General features: G+C 36.9%; 1 protein-coding gene across 2 annotated transcripts in view; it reads left to right on the forward strand.

Moving 5' to 3' along the window:
• ankrd11 (ankyrin repeat domain 11) overlaps positions 1 to 16,417 on the forward strand; it is a 116,950-nt gene that overhangs the window by 28,982 nt on the left and 71,551 nt on the right. The window lies entirely within an intron of this gene.

Raw genomic sequence — 16,417 nt, forward strand, 5'->3', positions numbered from 1 at the left:
TTTTTCAGAGTTGTTGTTGTTGGATTCATTTTTGAACATGTGTTTGTGTGGGCTTTCATTGCCAACACCACAGCTTGTTTACATGAGAACGCAGCAATGTAAAAATACAAATAAACCCGAAGTAGTGCCAACTATATGACACCTGAAAACATGTTTTGTCTTAGAATATTTATCTTGTCCTAATAGCTATAAAAATAGAATATCAGGAAGGCTAAAGGTTTTTTCTTTAATAAAGTGTATACAAAGGTTGTCAGAGAAAATAGTTGTTTGCTTACATATTTAAAGCACCAGGTTCCACCTTTGTTCGTTCGCAGCGGATTGTGAGTGCAGGAGATGCTTGTACCAACAGGCAGGCTGAAAGCACAGTAGTGTTGAGCTCTATCCACTGGAATGCATGCATTAAAAAAGAGGCTTAGTGCATGCCTAACCTCTGCTTTCCTGTCCCATTGTCAGAGGCTGTGTGTGCTTGTCTGTTTTAAAGGCTATAAAAAGTAGGTCAAGGCCTTTGCCGTGCAGAACTACCATGTGTCCAACAAAAGTCCTTTAAATCCCTCAGTCTGTCTCACTCACACACACAGAAACATTTTTCCTGGTGGTATTGTGACTATAGCTAACATTTTTGTGTAAAATTGCAGCTTGAGTAGCTTGAATCATGTTTATTATTGGGCAAAACAGCTGTCAGACAATTGTCATTATGTTCAAGCCACAGCTTGATGGGCATAGTTGCTGAAGTTTTTGTCAACAAACCCTGTATGAGAGAATAAAAGAAAAAGTGAAATCTAAAAGAAAAAGAAAAAAAAAAGAGTCTAAGCTTTAAATGTGAGGACCAGTTTTGTAACAAGTAGGATATGGAAGAAATAAGGAAAATTTTCAAACATGAAGTCTGACACAGGAACCAGTAAACTTGTTTTTTTATGACCATTTTTGCAGAGTGATTAGTGTATGGCCCTTTCTCCACCCCTGACACTAACAGCTGGAGCTCTGACTTGTCCCCCCCTCTTCCTCTGCATAAATTAATCTCTCTCCTCGTCTCTCTAAATCTCTTATTCTCCTTCCATCCTTCTCTGTTACATCTGCAAGCCTGTGACTGCTGCAGCAAAAGCTGTTTCTATTTACCTCTCCAAGCCGTCTATATCTGCTTACTGTCAGTAGAAACCAAGGAAACTGATCATAAAGCTTATTATGGTGCCAGGAGTTGGATGTATGCTGTGTGCGTGCATGAGCCTTTGGGAGCTGTACACACACACACACTAGCACAGCAACCCTCTACCACTCTCCTCCCCCCTTACCCCATGTGATGCCAGTCACATGTTTTCCAGGCAAGCAGCTCAGTAAATCACAATCAGACTTTTATTTTTAACTGCTAAAAGCCCTCTACCTGGTCTTTACGGTTAGTAGAACTGACTCTAGTTGCTAGTAATTGCTTGGTTTTTTTTTTGTTTGTGTTTGGATTTACTTATGCAATAGTTTTCATACGACTTCCTCTCAGCTACTTGCAGTTAACTGCCATGACTGTTTACTTCAGGGGTCAGGAGGAAAATTTGCTCAAGGGACAGAATTTTTCTAAATAGGTAGTAACAGAGCCAGCTTCAGGGCTCCAGGATGTGATGCAGTCTGTGTGACCTCACAGCTGTGGGATTTAGAAGTCTAAACAACAATAAACTATTTCATTACACATGAGAAGGTTGATGATGATGTACAGCAACTTTGCATTTAGTTGAAAAATTTGATTAACCACAAGGAGAATTGCTAAACTGAGCTGGTTTGTTGCGTTTTGAAAGTGATATGAGGAAGAAGTCCATCACACATTTAATGCGTAGTGTTCTCCGGTCACTCAACGCCTCTTTTTGTTTTGCAATGCTCAATGTATTGCTGAAAGCTCACATCTATGTGGGACCCTGCTGGCCCAGTCCATCTCTTAAGGACAGACTGGTCTTTACAGCCTTTTTGTGAAACTGTTTTTGTATAAATGTCTTCTGATTCCACACAATCAGCTGCAAAGCCTTTAATAAATTCACGTATTACTCTTACTGATGTTTTTATCTGGAAGATGAGTAACCCTTGAGGATGAGCTGTGTCTTATTTATCAATAATTCAGCATTTCCCGGGCTGAATGGATGAGCTTATGTGCCGGTTATGGCCCAGAGGCCACCAGTTGACAATCCCCGGTCTACATGCTGCTCACCTGAATTTTATAGCTGTCTTTTCTAACATACATTGTTATGCAGGGCTTATCTGCACTCCTTTTTAGATTGCCTGTTGCCATGGTAACCAACGTCTAGATAATCTTTTCACCAACTATCTCAAAATCTTAAACGGCATATGGAAAAAAATAAAAATAATAATAATAAATCCAGCAATAAAAAAAATAAAATAAAAAAATAAAACTGTTTGCTATCCATCAGGAAAAGCTATTTATTCTCAATAAAGGACACTTGATGTTAGAGAGCATAGCTTTCATCTAACGTTAAAAGCACTAACACTGGGCCAGTGGCACATTTGTGACAGGTTTAAAGCTGCAACTACTGAAGCGTTCAAATAAATTGAATCAAATAACTTTTAAATTTGCAAAGACAACCTCAAAAAGTCAAGCGACTAACATCACATACACGCAGTGCATTTTTATGTCGAATATTTGCAGATGATTCTTACTGCACCTTTAAAATCTGTCTTTTTGGAACATGTTTACTGTCTGTTGTGTCATAAAGTTTTATATTATTAAAAAAAAGGAATCCCATGGCATATTTAACACACTGAGTTGTATAATTATGTTATAAATGCATAATTGAGCATATTTTTAGGTCTTTTTCAGTTATCCTCACTTACCTTGTACAAATAGTCTAAATATATAAATAGTCATTTTTATGAATGTGTTAAATGCAGGCTGTTTGTGCAGAAGTGGTGTCTACATTTCTGTAGCCAACCATTAGCCAAGCTGATACAATTTGGCTATAATCTTTCAGCTGAGAAGCTTAAAGGGGAAATGTCATTGAGTTTGATTTGGTGCAGATGAAAGGGTAAAATTATTATAATCATACCTCCTCAACTGATTGCCTTTACAGCTCTACTTCTGTCTTTTTCTCCCCTCCAAAGCTGGGCTTGTTCCTTGGTGGGGATTAGTTTGAGCAGCAGCTCTGAACAGGGAAGTGGGCCCTGCCAGTCAAATTACATAACTCGCCCCCGCTACTGCGGCTCGGCCTGGTCTGGCTGGAGAGACGACCATAGGGGCTTTGTTTTCCCAACCTTCCCTTTTTCCTCCCCTCTGCTGCTCCTCCCCCTTCCCTTAGAGGCAGACTGCATACTGATGCTTTATAGAGGGAGTCTGTTTGCAGGGAACAGGGGAGCCACTGTGGCTCGGAGTATAGAGGAATACGCTAATAGCAAGCTGAATGGCAGGGAGTTCACATCTTAGGCAGGGGAATTTTAGGTCTACTGCTGGTCATACAATTTCAAGGAAATGCAGTACTCTGCTTTATTGCCTGCCAAGGGTTTTCATATCAGCATTACAGTGATTGCACAGAGAATACAAATTCATGTGTGTTGACATTCTTCGTTTTGACAAGCTGTGAAATGATGTGAGAAATAATTCCTGTTTTATTTATCCTCTTTCTTTTTTGTACCGTTGTCCTTATAGGAACACTCTTCTCCACCTTGCAGCATTTCACTGGTGTTATGGTGGCAGTTCAGTACAATCTTCACTGACCTCCCAACTTCATTATGATTAATTTAAAAACAATTTGATGTATTTAAATGCATGTCAAAGTATTGTATCAAATTATTATGTTTCTGCAAAAAAAATTACTACTTTCATTAATCCGGGCCTTCTTTCCCTGTTTCTACTCAGTGCTTTCAAAAATTAAACGGCATATAAAATTAAATCTGCTTGTCACAAACAGGAATGTCTGTCAGTGGGAGAATTCACTGATTTCTGTTAAAAAATGCTTACAGATACTTCAGCAGAGATGTATAAAACAAGTGTTTAGGTAAAAAAGTTTACTTATCAAATGAGGATAGTTTTCATAGAACATTCAGCTTAAGAGAAAACATGTTTGCGCTGCACAAACTAATTTATATCTGCAGTTCCCTTCTCAGGTAAACGCTCAAAATGTGCAAAAAATATGAATTGAAATCATTAATCATAAAACCAATGTTAAAACAGTTAAATGCGTGTAAAAAAAAAAACATGACAAAATGTGAATTATAACTATTAAACTTAAGAACAGAGTTAAAGTATAGTAATTGTATTTTAAAATTCTACCACTTACAAGTAAATTAATTTGACAGTTTGAATATTATTTTTAAAAAACAGTCAGTATCCAATAAAATATATTTGTAAGTGTTGGCAACAATGTTCTCTAAAAACATGTTTTGGTCTTCCTGGAAAAATAAAAAAATGGCCTCATGTCTTAAAATCATCAGTAAGTGTGTTTTATTCCTCAGTGGCCCTAAATCAAAATGCAGATCGACCAAAAGCTGAACTCAGCATGTTATTTTGAGTGAGTAGGTTTCAATGATGACACTGCAGTAATTTCTAATCCAGTACTTTTAAAGCCTGATTATGAAAGCTTACTGGTTTTAATGTTGTCTGACTTGTTTCAGACCAGCAAGACATGCAATAACCAGTAAGTGAATTTCTAAAGTGTCTTAAAATAGCTAATAGCTGAAATAGCTGTAGAATATTTTAGTGTATTAGTCATCTTCTTGATGTTCTTTTTGAGCTCGACTGGGATCCAAATTCACATCATTATCACAGCATTTAGCCTCCTCTACACTGTTGATACAAACATTAGGGAAAGTCCCTTTTTTATACGTCCTTGTGAACTATGCCATCTCTTGGATTCTGCAATCTAAACTAATAGTGAGATGACTTTTTTGCTGATCTTTTTACATTGACATTCATAAATGCACAAAGACAACTACCTGCTTCTGCGCCTGAGTTTTGTCCTCTTGTGTTAGCTTAGATTGTATATTTTAGTTTGCTGCTGGCATTGTAATTACAGTGTCTCTTTTTTGTTTACACAAAGAGAACATTAGGGGTCATAGCAAGTGGGAGGTGGCTTTTCTGCTAATACCTAATGTCAGTTTTGAGTGTCAGGGGATTTCTTTATTTTCCCCTTGAGAAAGCATTTGTTAGGTCAAACAGAAAACGGCAAACATAACTGGTCACATAAGTTTTGTTGCCAGTGTACTGTGCTAATTGTGTTTTTATATAAAAAAAAATTTCCAGTAAAGGAAATGGGCACAGATGTCTGCCTTGAAAGCACCATCACTGACTGACTGATTTATATATTGCTCAACATTTCTTTGAAATGCTGGCATAATATTCCAGCTATAATTCAATGCAGCAGAGCTCTGCAGCATAAATTTTATTGCAGAGGAATGTTATGTAACCAGAGACATCAGAACTTAATCTCAGATATTAAATTGTCCCGATCAAGGTGTTTTTGATTGATCGGGGTTTCTAAGGAAGTTTTAGCCCCCGATCTTGGTTTTATGTCAGCTGCAAGAGTTATGTCTTATGGAAGGTAATTAGTCCATGACTAATTGTCAAATCAATAGCGACACACTTTATCAAAGCTATTTTTAAACCTCTACAGCTGTAATTATGTCATTGATGATATATACACATTGCACTTGTTTTTCTTCTATAAATATTACAGTTTCCACTCAGTAATGTGACTTAAATCAGTACCGAACAGACCCACTGTGTCTTTTTGGCATGTTTCAGTAATGCTAAATCCAATGCTGCATAAATATATTGAAGTTGTGCAATTTTTTGTCCCCGGATTCCCAAATCAAAGGGTTTTGTGTTAGAGGGGGGAGGGGGGAAGCTAGAGAACCTCAAAGTGTCTCGTTCTTACATGGAATTGATTGAATTTTATGATTGTTTGAACTCAAACTACTAATGTGCTGAGGCATCTATGGGTTTACAAATGGCAGAATTTGGGCTGCTTTGGTGGGGTAAATATGGTTAGGTTGATTTAAGCTAGCTGCCATTCGAAATGTTGGTTGTCTTTGAAATACTATCTATTCCAGTATCGTCTCCCTACCATTAGTTAAAACCGTACTTTAAAAAGAACATTGACATGTCATAGTCACCATTTTAAATTATATTTGCTTATACATTTTCTAAATATTCTGAAACATCACTTCTCTCCATTTCCTGCAGCTTGTCCCCAATTTCTTTTATTGCACTGCACCTATATAATTATCATATGATTCATTTATCATCTTGTCATAACCTTGTTTTCATTTTGTTTACCTGAATGTTGCAATAAAATATTTAAGTGATTCAATCACCATAACTCGGTTTTTTCCTGTGTGCCGAATCACTATAAAAAACATTATGCAAATCATTTAATCATCCAACCGCTTCAAGCTTAAATGTAAAAACTGAGACGGTCAAGGACTCTGTGTCTCTGGCTTGCATTTGTATACAAACTTGGCTTCATGTCTGCATTTGGAGATGGGATTGGGTGTTCTTTCAGAGCATCAGCTGTGAGCCAAGTTCCCATCAAAAGAGTAGCTGCTACACCAAAGACTGTGTTTAGATGTGATGGCTAATTTTAGAGCTGCTAGGCCCTTGTCCAAGGTGGTGGAGGATAAGATAACATTGAAATAGCCCTCCCTCCTTCCACAGTTGGATTTTGTTTGTACACCCAATAACCCTTATTCAGCCCCTGTAGACGCTGTGCACAAATAGAAATGTCTCTGTGTTTACAAGGAAGACATAATTCATGTTTTCACCTCTCAATGAGTTTCAGAGCCTCCCCAAGAATTTCACAAGCAGTTGCACTTATAACACAATAAAAGGCCTAACAACATAAGCCTATCAGTAATATATACTAATATAATGGCATTTGAATGTGTTGTTTTATGTATGAATTAACACACTGGTCCTCCGATTTATTTATTTATTTGTCTCCCCTAAAGTTGATTGTCAAACCTAGTAACATTTTAAAGTTTACCAGGCCTTAACTTTTCTTTTCTGCCATAGACCAGAAACTATAACTGAATACACTTCTAATCGATGCTTAAAGAAAAAAAAGTACTAAATCAAAAAATTTAATATACTTGCATAACATCAAACCAGACACTACAATGATTGTCATAGATTGTCATAACTATGACATATTTATTAACTCATGAAATGTTTACTCTTATGTTTTGTTTTGTTTTTTCTTCTTTAGCAAAACATTGACTCCTTTCACCCAACACTTTCAGTCTAGTTTGGTTTGTGACATATTCCCTCATTGGTGGTATGTATGAAATGATTGAAGTGAAATTGGTGGTAGAAATTGATCAACCACTGAAAGGCATTTGAGTTGACACTGGTGAGTCAATGGAGGTAGTCACAGAGCTGAGTTGAAGAGTATGTGTTCATAGCTTAACTGTAACCCAACAGATTGGCATGAAGTACTGCTGCGGTTTTTCTGGTTTTGTGATTCCAGCTTCAAGTGTGTAAACATAAAAGCCTTCTTCCCATGTTCTTAACTCGACCCTACTCAAACCATAGACCAGGCACCAAACACACCATGACCTCGATGTCCTAAAAAATTTTTATCAGATGAGTGTTGATGATCCCACCCACATCAAGGCAACCAAGGGCACCTTAAAATGGAGCTCATGTTTACAGCCATATTGCAGAACCATAGTTTAAAAGGGCTGCTGGTAAAACTCCAAATAAGAAAAAAAAAATCTTTGTCAGGCTAATTGTTCCTGCCACTTTGCCCTCCCCAAACATCTCAATAAAATTGAGACTCTTGTAGCCTCAGGTGTGATCATACAAAGCGTAGGAATAGATTAAGAGATGGGGGCAGGGTCTGAAATGGAATGTGACTAAATATTCTTTCTTTGAGAATGAAGTTAAAACCTAGAAGAGTTGTGTACATGAAGCAGCTGAAGTTTATGCTTTTCCTTGCCATAATGAAAACATTTGTTTGTTCTACTTTTAGTTTAATCTGGTTTCAAAAAGTTTGGTCCTGAATACTTTGTTTTTCTCTTTTTTGTTGGGTTTTCTTTATTATTTACTTTCCTCCAGTGAACTAAATTACATCAAGTTTTAAGCCAGATACTCACACAACAACAAACCCACAAAATCCTTGGTTACATTCTCACTGAGCCTGCACAACATGTGGCAGATCTGTCCCTGTCTGGCCCCACTGTTCTGTCCCTCTCACAGCCACAGAGCAGTGACCTTGGTTTCAAGTAGCTATACTCTATTAGAAAGCCAACACCTCTCTGGGGATGGGCTGACCTTGTTGTCTAACACACTGTAAGTCTGTACGCCCCTCTGTCTCTTTCTCTGTCATTTATGTATTCACTCAATAGCACCTCAACATCAGTGGACTCAATAAGTACTTTTGCTTTGTTTTTAATGTGAATGAATGTGGTCTGCTCAAGTGTACAGCATAGGATCCAGTCTTTTTGTTGTGGGGTTTTAAAACAAAGATAGTAGAGATTTAGCAGGTTTGAGCCTCTCCCTAACCAGGTGTTCCTTATTCAGACATCCTGCCCTTTCTATGGCAGTGTACTGTGTTTATGAAGATGTGTGCAGCTGTGCACGTTGACGTCCCCTCCCTTTATGTCCTTGCCTTTGATTTCCTCCAGCTGTTTGTCTGCATACAGTGAAAGAATAAGTCCAGGCATGCATCATCATTTCATCAAAGACCCCCAGCTAAAATAGATTTTATATGCACACAGTTTTTTTTTTTCTTGTTATCAGTTATTCTTTTTTACATCATCATCGGGATTTTTTTTTACATTACTATAAATTCTGGGCTTTAATGTGGATGGTTCTAAAGTGTTCCAAAATTTGAAGGAAGTTGGTTCATCTAAATTAAAGCTACTCATTGCAAAACACCAGTCAAAAAAAGATTCATAACATAAGAAATATTGACCATACCGATGGTCAATGTGCCCTTAAATAACAAAAATTGTAAGCATAATTTGTGACCAGAATCCAACTACCATGTGTGTTTGACCTACGAAAACTGACTGAATTTAGGTCAACATTGGCATCGTCCATGAAAGAGCTGTTTGGGATGGAGAAGTCGAACAATTTTGATGTATTGGTATGTATTTGCACTCAGATTTGTTGAATAAAGTATGCAGATAAAAAGATGGGTTGTGATGAAAGTGTAAACTTGCCGGTCTAGGAAAAGTTTCTCAAAAGCTGCTTGTGTTTGAATGCCATGCTCTTCTCTTTCTCTTTTCTTTCGCGTTTATCAGCAGATTCACCCTTACGTTTCCAAAAAATCATCTTAGGCTTTTCTAATTTTGCCATATTTGTTTACCTACACAGACTGCTGCCAGCCTAATGTGGGTTGTTCACGTGACTCAGGTTTCTACGTGGTTTTTGGCGAATTCAGACGAGTTCTTTGGTTACATTTTTTTTTTACATGCCTGCATTTAAGAATTGCATGTCAGTATATCTGGAAACCTACGGGAGCAAAATCATTCAAAGTGCACCATTTAAAACAGTTCAGGACAACATTTTTATCCTTGATTTCATACTTTGTAATGAACATTCCTGTTGAAATATTCACAGTGATCAGTGATCTGCTTCCTCCTAAAAGAATATTCGCAAACGAAAACACGTGCTTCAGTTCAGAGTTTATTCTGTTTGAATATAGTATCACTTTCAAATGGCCACTTAAATCTTCTGATTGAGTCTTTTGTCCAAACACAAGTATCTTTTCTTAAGGCAGTCTTGAATTTTTTTCTTAAAAACTCTCAAACGTCAGTATTTTAGTTTTGATGCGTTCAGTTCAGTTGTATCTGTGTGTTTATTCTGTGTGTCAGGCTGCAGTCTGTGTAGAAGTGTCTGAGGCCAGCAACCAGACAGGACATAAGAGAAAGCAGATGGATCTGTTTGGATATTATCATTCCCACACCAACTTATCCTTCCAGCCTCTTTCAACCTGCATGCCTTACTGCAGAGTACATAAAAGGAGGCAGAATAAGTGTGTGTGTGTGTATGTGTGTGTGTGCGTGCATACGTGCACATTCATACTTGCAGGCGGACAAAATGGACATAAACCAGTGACGGTGAGAAAAACCTGCCTAAGCAGAATTTTGCTTGCAGGCTGTGTGTCCTCATCTGTGCTAATGCTCCTGTCTCCATGTTGGAGCTTCTGCTCAGTTCAGGTCCTTTGCCTTTTTCCTCTCCGGCTCATTCTCCCTCTGGTGCACTCAGCTGTCTGATCTCTTGGCCAAACCAGCACTTTGCATGCTTTTCCTGAAGATATCTTACCTTTTCTGGTGTATAGAGTCATTACAGCTTGTGAGACCCACCGGCTGTTTGACAAATGTTTCAGATGCTTGGTCTTCGATCTTCTTACTGTACCACTGGCTTTCACTACTAGCATTAAAAGATGGTAATTTTTTTTCTGTTAAAAATATAAAAGCCTCTTTGCCCAAGGCCAGTATCTATGCTTACTGTGAAACAATAACATTCCTAGATGTTAGAGCCTATCGATCAGAAAGTCTTGTGATTTAGTGGAGTTTATTTGCACTACAGTATTTGCATAGTTGTGAAAAACATGAGCATCAAAAATATATATTAACCAATGCAGTGGTGTGGAAGCATCAGCACGCATATTGTAAAAATGGTCTCTGTATCACAGCTAATTAACAAAAATAAAACTATTAATAGGAAAACGTCTGACCCAGGGGTAGGCAACCCTGGTCCTCGAGGGCCGCCATCCTGCATGTTTTACTTGTTTCTCTGCTCCAACATATCTGATTTGAATCAATGGGTGATTAACAGGCTTCTGCAGAACATGAAGAGGTAATTTAGCTACTGAATCAGGTGTGTTGGAGCAGGGAAACAAATAAAACATGCAGGATAGTGGCACTCGAGGACCAGGATAGTCTACCCCTGGTCTAACAAACTCAATTACACCAGTTACTTTGCGTGTCTGTCTGTTAATGCGACTGAAACAGACCTTTACCACATTTGAAGTGATAAATATGTCATTAGGTCTCACCTCATAAGACTGTTGGTTCATATTGTTCCAGAAGAAACATCAGGGTTGTCTTTCAAATATGACAGATTCAGTTACAGGACCTTTTTGCTGCAGTCAGTCCTCAGTCAGTAAGAAACATTCATCAGTAATGCTGTTTTTATGACACGACACGACTTGTCTTGGATTGGCTCGTGTAATCATTTAGTTTTCCACTACACATAGTACCGTATTGACACATGTGGGATATTTTATAGATTTTTTTTTTCCCTGCAGGACCACCCATAATTGTTTGTTAAAGTACTGCGTACATGTTGTAAAACCTATGCGGTTACAGTATTTAGTATAACCACTGTTTTGTCTAGATGGCAACATGAATAAATGTCCATTGTGTTCACTTTGTTAGGACAATTTAGGCTTTTTAATTACAGCTTACACCATTTATTTATTTGACACTCATTTGTGTAGAAAATGTTAATGTGAACCCTTTTTCCCTTTTTCTGAGGCATAGGGAAACCAGATTTGGTGGGGGAATACAGGGTTCTGGTGTAATGGCCAATCAATGAATGGCGAATGAAGTTTCTGGAAGACACACCCCCCTACTCTGCTACCCACTCTAAATAGAAAACCACAAGGGAAGATCAATATCAAGTCTCCTTGTTTTTGAGGGGGGAAAAAGCTTTTTGTGTGTGAAGGATGTATTTGTTTTTCTACACTATGTGCTCATAATTTATCCCTAAATTTGCCTTTTCTTTTTCCATGTAAGAGTGTGTTTTCATGTTAGTTCACGTTTGTCTTTGTACTTTACCAAGCTATTCTTCTGGTTTGTAGTAGATATTTTTCATCTTTTTTTTTACCATACTGGTTTTTCTTCTCTAGTGAGCATATTTGGGCCAGTATAGTATAATCAGTTGCAATAAAATAGCAGTAGCACCAGTTCCACTTATTATTTTTTACCTTTAAAACCACTTCTCTCTTATCAACGTAGTTTTTCCTGTTTTATCAACCTACAGAAGTAAAGACTGATAATGCAGATAAACAGATCTGTGGTCACCCTTTGTGGCCTTCATTAGATTTGTCAAGAAGATTAGATTGTTTTTGATATTATAGACCATTATTTGTCAAGGAATTGTTGTACAATTTAATAATCTCTGGAAAACTGTGCATGGCAAACATGTCCCAAAAATATCATAAAAATAGCACAGCCTCTCGCAGTCAGTCAGTCTCCTCTGTCCGACGCTGGAAATAATGTAGAATCATGACTTCAGTTTGTTTCACTGAGCTATTTTTATGCTCGTGGTTAGAAGATTACTGAGATTATGCCGAAATGATCACAATTGCATGAAATAATTGCATTTATGTGATAATTGCATTTGTGAAAATTGAACTCTTTTCAGTAACAGCATTTCACGCCACTAATTCAGTATTGTATACCCCTTGATGTAAATAAAAGTACTATTGAGTACAATACCTCAAAACTACAGTCATCCCAGTTTAAATATGCACAACCTCAGTATTGCTAAGAACTACTTGGACTTATAATAGGCTGTTATAATTTAAGTCTGATTCATTCACGCTCTGCAGACCAAATACTCTATTTGGCTAATTCACTGAAACTCTCATTGCTTTTGATTCCCACAGCTGGTTTAGGTGATGGTGACAGAAATGTTAAAATACATAGCGTGTTGAGAGCGCTATGATGAAAAAAGAAAATGTGGGGTTATAACAGCTGATATTGTTATTGAAATTGCATGTTTTTTTCCTAATATTGCACAGCCTTTTTATTGAGTATAAAGTATTTTTCTTTGTATTGGCATTCAGTTTTAAATTCTATTATCGTGACAGTACTACTACTGCCTTCTTACCCACTGAGTTTTATTAGCAAAACTCTAGAAGTGTAATGAAAAATAAATACTAGTGAAATTGCTGGTATATTTAATGTCATTTTGTATTTAACCATGAGCTTTTCAAGAAAAGAACATGGATGATTTGGTTTTGCGTTATTGGCTTAATTTTTTCTGGCAATGTCTCCCTTTTCCACCTTATTATTCAACATTTGCTCCAGTTGTGAGGGTTATATTTAGAATTGTTGTTGGGGAAACCAACGCTCGGTGTGGAACTAAGATATTCAGTGACTTGTTCCTTCGGTTGGAATGAATCGCAGTGCATTGCATCTAATAATTTATAAACAACAAGTCTTGTTTTTTAATCACTGCTGTCCTGCGTCTGTGCACGTGTCAGTCCTTGTTCATTGTCTGACTTTTCTGTTGATGTCTGCTTTAACTTACCTTCAGTTCTGCATCTTTCAGTGTTCTTTAGAATAAGTTTTTTCCCCGTTAAAGTTATATATATTGTTTTAATCAAATCTCAGTCACAACTCCATTATTTTGCATGACATAAAGCTCAACCTATCTATAAATGACATTCAAGCAGTTTTGTTTCTCTCTGTGAAACTAGCAAGTCAGTGCAAACGAGTAATTGTGTCCTGGAGGATGGTCATTGTCGTGTGTCTGACATAACTACAGGAAATACTTCTTCAGAGGTGTTTCAGAAGTAAGCTAGAGGCCAAGCATTATTGTAGGAACACAAAACCAGAGCAACACTGTAGTTATCTTATTGTTTGTTTGGTTTTTTTACAGGTTTTAGACAACAAAGTGCTCACGTCTAGGTTTATATGCTATATCTGTCTGTAGACATGCCAGTATTTTTTCCAGCCCCAGTTAATAATGTTATAATATACCTAGTTTTGTGATATAAGTGCTTTGTTGGCCAAAGATTCAGTCGATGTATCAGAATCTGCCATGATCATTCATTCCATTACATGTTCATATTGTAAAATAAAATTACTCCACATTAAAGTACACATTGCTGTTAGTGGTTGGGTTTTTTTCTCCCTATCTATAGCCAGAAGGGAAAGTGACTCACTCACATCTGCCTTCCCTTTTAGAGAGTTGATGTGCTTGTGATGAGCTAGTGGCATGTTTGTGTGACAGTGATGTGTTCAGATAAGACATCACAGGAGTGGTTACTGCCTTCTTTTTTTTTTTCTGTTCTGCATTTTATTCTGATGCTCTCAGCCACATCACAATGCTTGAAACTCACCCACGGAGCAGGTTTACATGTAAAGTATGCTTTCATTTTGTAAGTGGATAATGCTGTGTGTCACTCTCATAAACGAAAGTGTTGAACAATTAGACCAACAAACTGAATGTATGTTGTTCTGCAACTTCTTTGTGTTTCAAGATTATTATAAAACAAGTAAGTTCAGATGAAAAACAGCTCCATTAAAAGTTTAGTCAGTGTTCACATGTCAATGCATTTTGATTATCTTGAAACTTAAATGCTATGGCTTTTTCTTTTCCCCGCTTCTCTTTTTCGGGTCACGGGGAGCTGGTGCCCATCTTCAGCAGTATGCTATGGTTTATTTTACACAAATAAAACCCCTATTGATTACATGCTGCTGACCATCAGTTAGTATAGTTGCCAACATTGAAAACATCATGGAAAAGCTAATTTAAATAGCAGTCTGTTTTACTTTGGAAATTTAAATACATAAACGTCATTACCAAAAACAGTCATGATGTAAATTATTATAAAAATAAAATGTGCGAAAACACAGCTTTACTTAACGTGTTTTTACTACAGGAAGCTGCACCTCGTTAGCTGCTACTTTGCTAACTCTCTTAAAGTAGCAAACAGATTAACAAAATCTGATGTATAACATTTGAAAATCGTTTTAGAATCGTTCACGTCTGTGATGCAGTGCATCTAAAAGTAGATTTTGTTTTGTTATAGGCAAAGTTTTATTTAAGATAGAGTTAAATATATAAACATTGGTTACACCTATTCATTTAAGATACATAGGTAGGTGTGTTTAAATTTTTTGACTTGTACATTACCATACACCGGTAATTTAGAATGTTTGTTTCTATAGGTGGCCATTAAAATGTTTAAAAGTTTGTTTTCTATGTGTATTGTTGTTTAAATAAAAGAAAAACAAAGTACATGCCCGGGTTTTGTACCTATACACCAAATAGTGTCTGTTTAAGATTAAAGCATTACAGCCATTTCCATTACAATTTAAAGAGCTGACGAAGCTGTGTGTGGCTGTTAGGCCGTCTAGACAATGCCTGTAACATTTCACCTGACCGTCCTGAGCATCTGCCATATGCTCAACTCAGATAAGCACCCTGCGCTTTCAGGGTCTCTCCCTGACATGTAAATATCTGTTCAAATACAATATATCCTGCTGATGACGAGAAGTCTTTTTCAGTACGAGACGCATAACTTTTTTTAATGCATCAAGAACAAACTCATTAAAGCTGCTTTTGTTTTTACAGAAACACGTAAACAAAAAACTAGCTTTGCACCAGTTCAACACTCTGACTTTAGTGACTTAATAAATCTAAACCGTGAATTAAAAAAACAACACTACTGTTTGTTAGTCAGTAAAAGCAAGTTTGTACTTTTATTGGCTGTAGCTTTAGGACTGCTTACAGGTAAAGTGAAATCTTGATTTTCTCATAACAAAGCCACCTGCAAAGCATTGAGGTTAGAGAGTGTGAGGTTGATATTCACTCCAAAATTGAACAACTACCTGATTGAGATTTTCAAACCCAGGCAGTCCCAAACAAGGTACAAGTTTCATGTCTTATTATGAGCTTATAAGTTAGGAGTGACTTAAGAAATTCAACTACATATTGCTAAGTTCAGTCAGTATATTTCCTCACAATTCGTCTTTAATGCTGGTTCCAGTCAAAGTGTCAGAATGCATGGTGCGTCACAGTTTGTGGTTGTGTAGCTGCAAATGGGTCAGCAAACGCTTATTGTTTAAATAAGCAACGATGACACCTAATCAGATTGTTATCTGTTTCCGTAAGACACGTGAGAAGTCACTTTTCAAAATCATCATAATTGTTTGGAAATTGTATTTTATGTATGAGGTGTTTCTACTTTTTTTTTTTTAACAAGAAATACAATTCTGAAGAAAGTACTGTAAAATATCTTGTATTTATAGTCATTTTCATTAAAAACAAATCGGTTTTTTGTAGTTCTGTTGAAATGTAGTTGTCTTAAATGAAGATGAAACTCTCCTTTGATGTGGCTAAAACCTAAAATGGGAACAGTACCGTTTTGTGCTTGAACATGTCACACAGTATAAAGCAGTTGTGAGAATTTATGTACTTGCATAAACAAGTGAGCTGACAGACACTAAAATGAATGGATCTGTTCTCCATTTCCAGGAAACAATGGAGACAGAAATATTTTTTTCTTTACACCTTCTTCTAATTGAAAATACTGCTATATATTCCTGGCTGGTGGTACTTAGTTGTCTGTTTTTGCTGGGGTTTTTTTGTCTTTCTTCCCTGTTATATATTTCTTGTGACTTTTTTCTCCCATCTTACTATTATTGAGTGATGTAGACCACTGGAGCCTGAAATAGGTGTAAT

Source organism: Kryptolebias marmoratus, linkage group LG15 (genome assembly GCF_001649575.2).
Source record: "Kryptolebias marmoratus isolate JLee-2015 linkage group LG15, ASM164957v2, whole genome shotgun sequence".
NCBI lineage: Eukaryota > Metazoa > Chordata > Actinopteri > Cyprinodontiformes > Rivulidae > Kryptolebias > Kryptolebias marmoratus.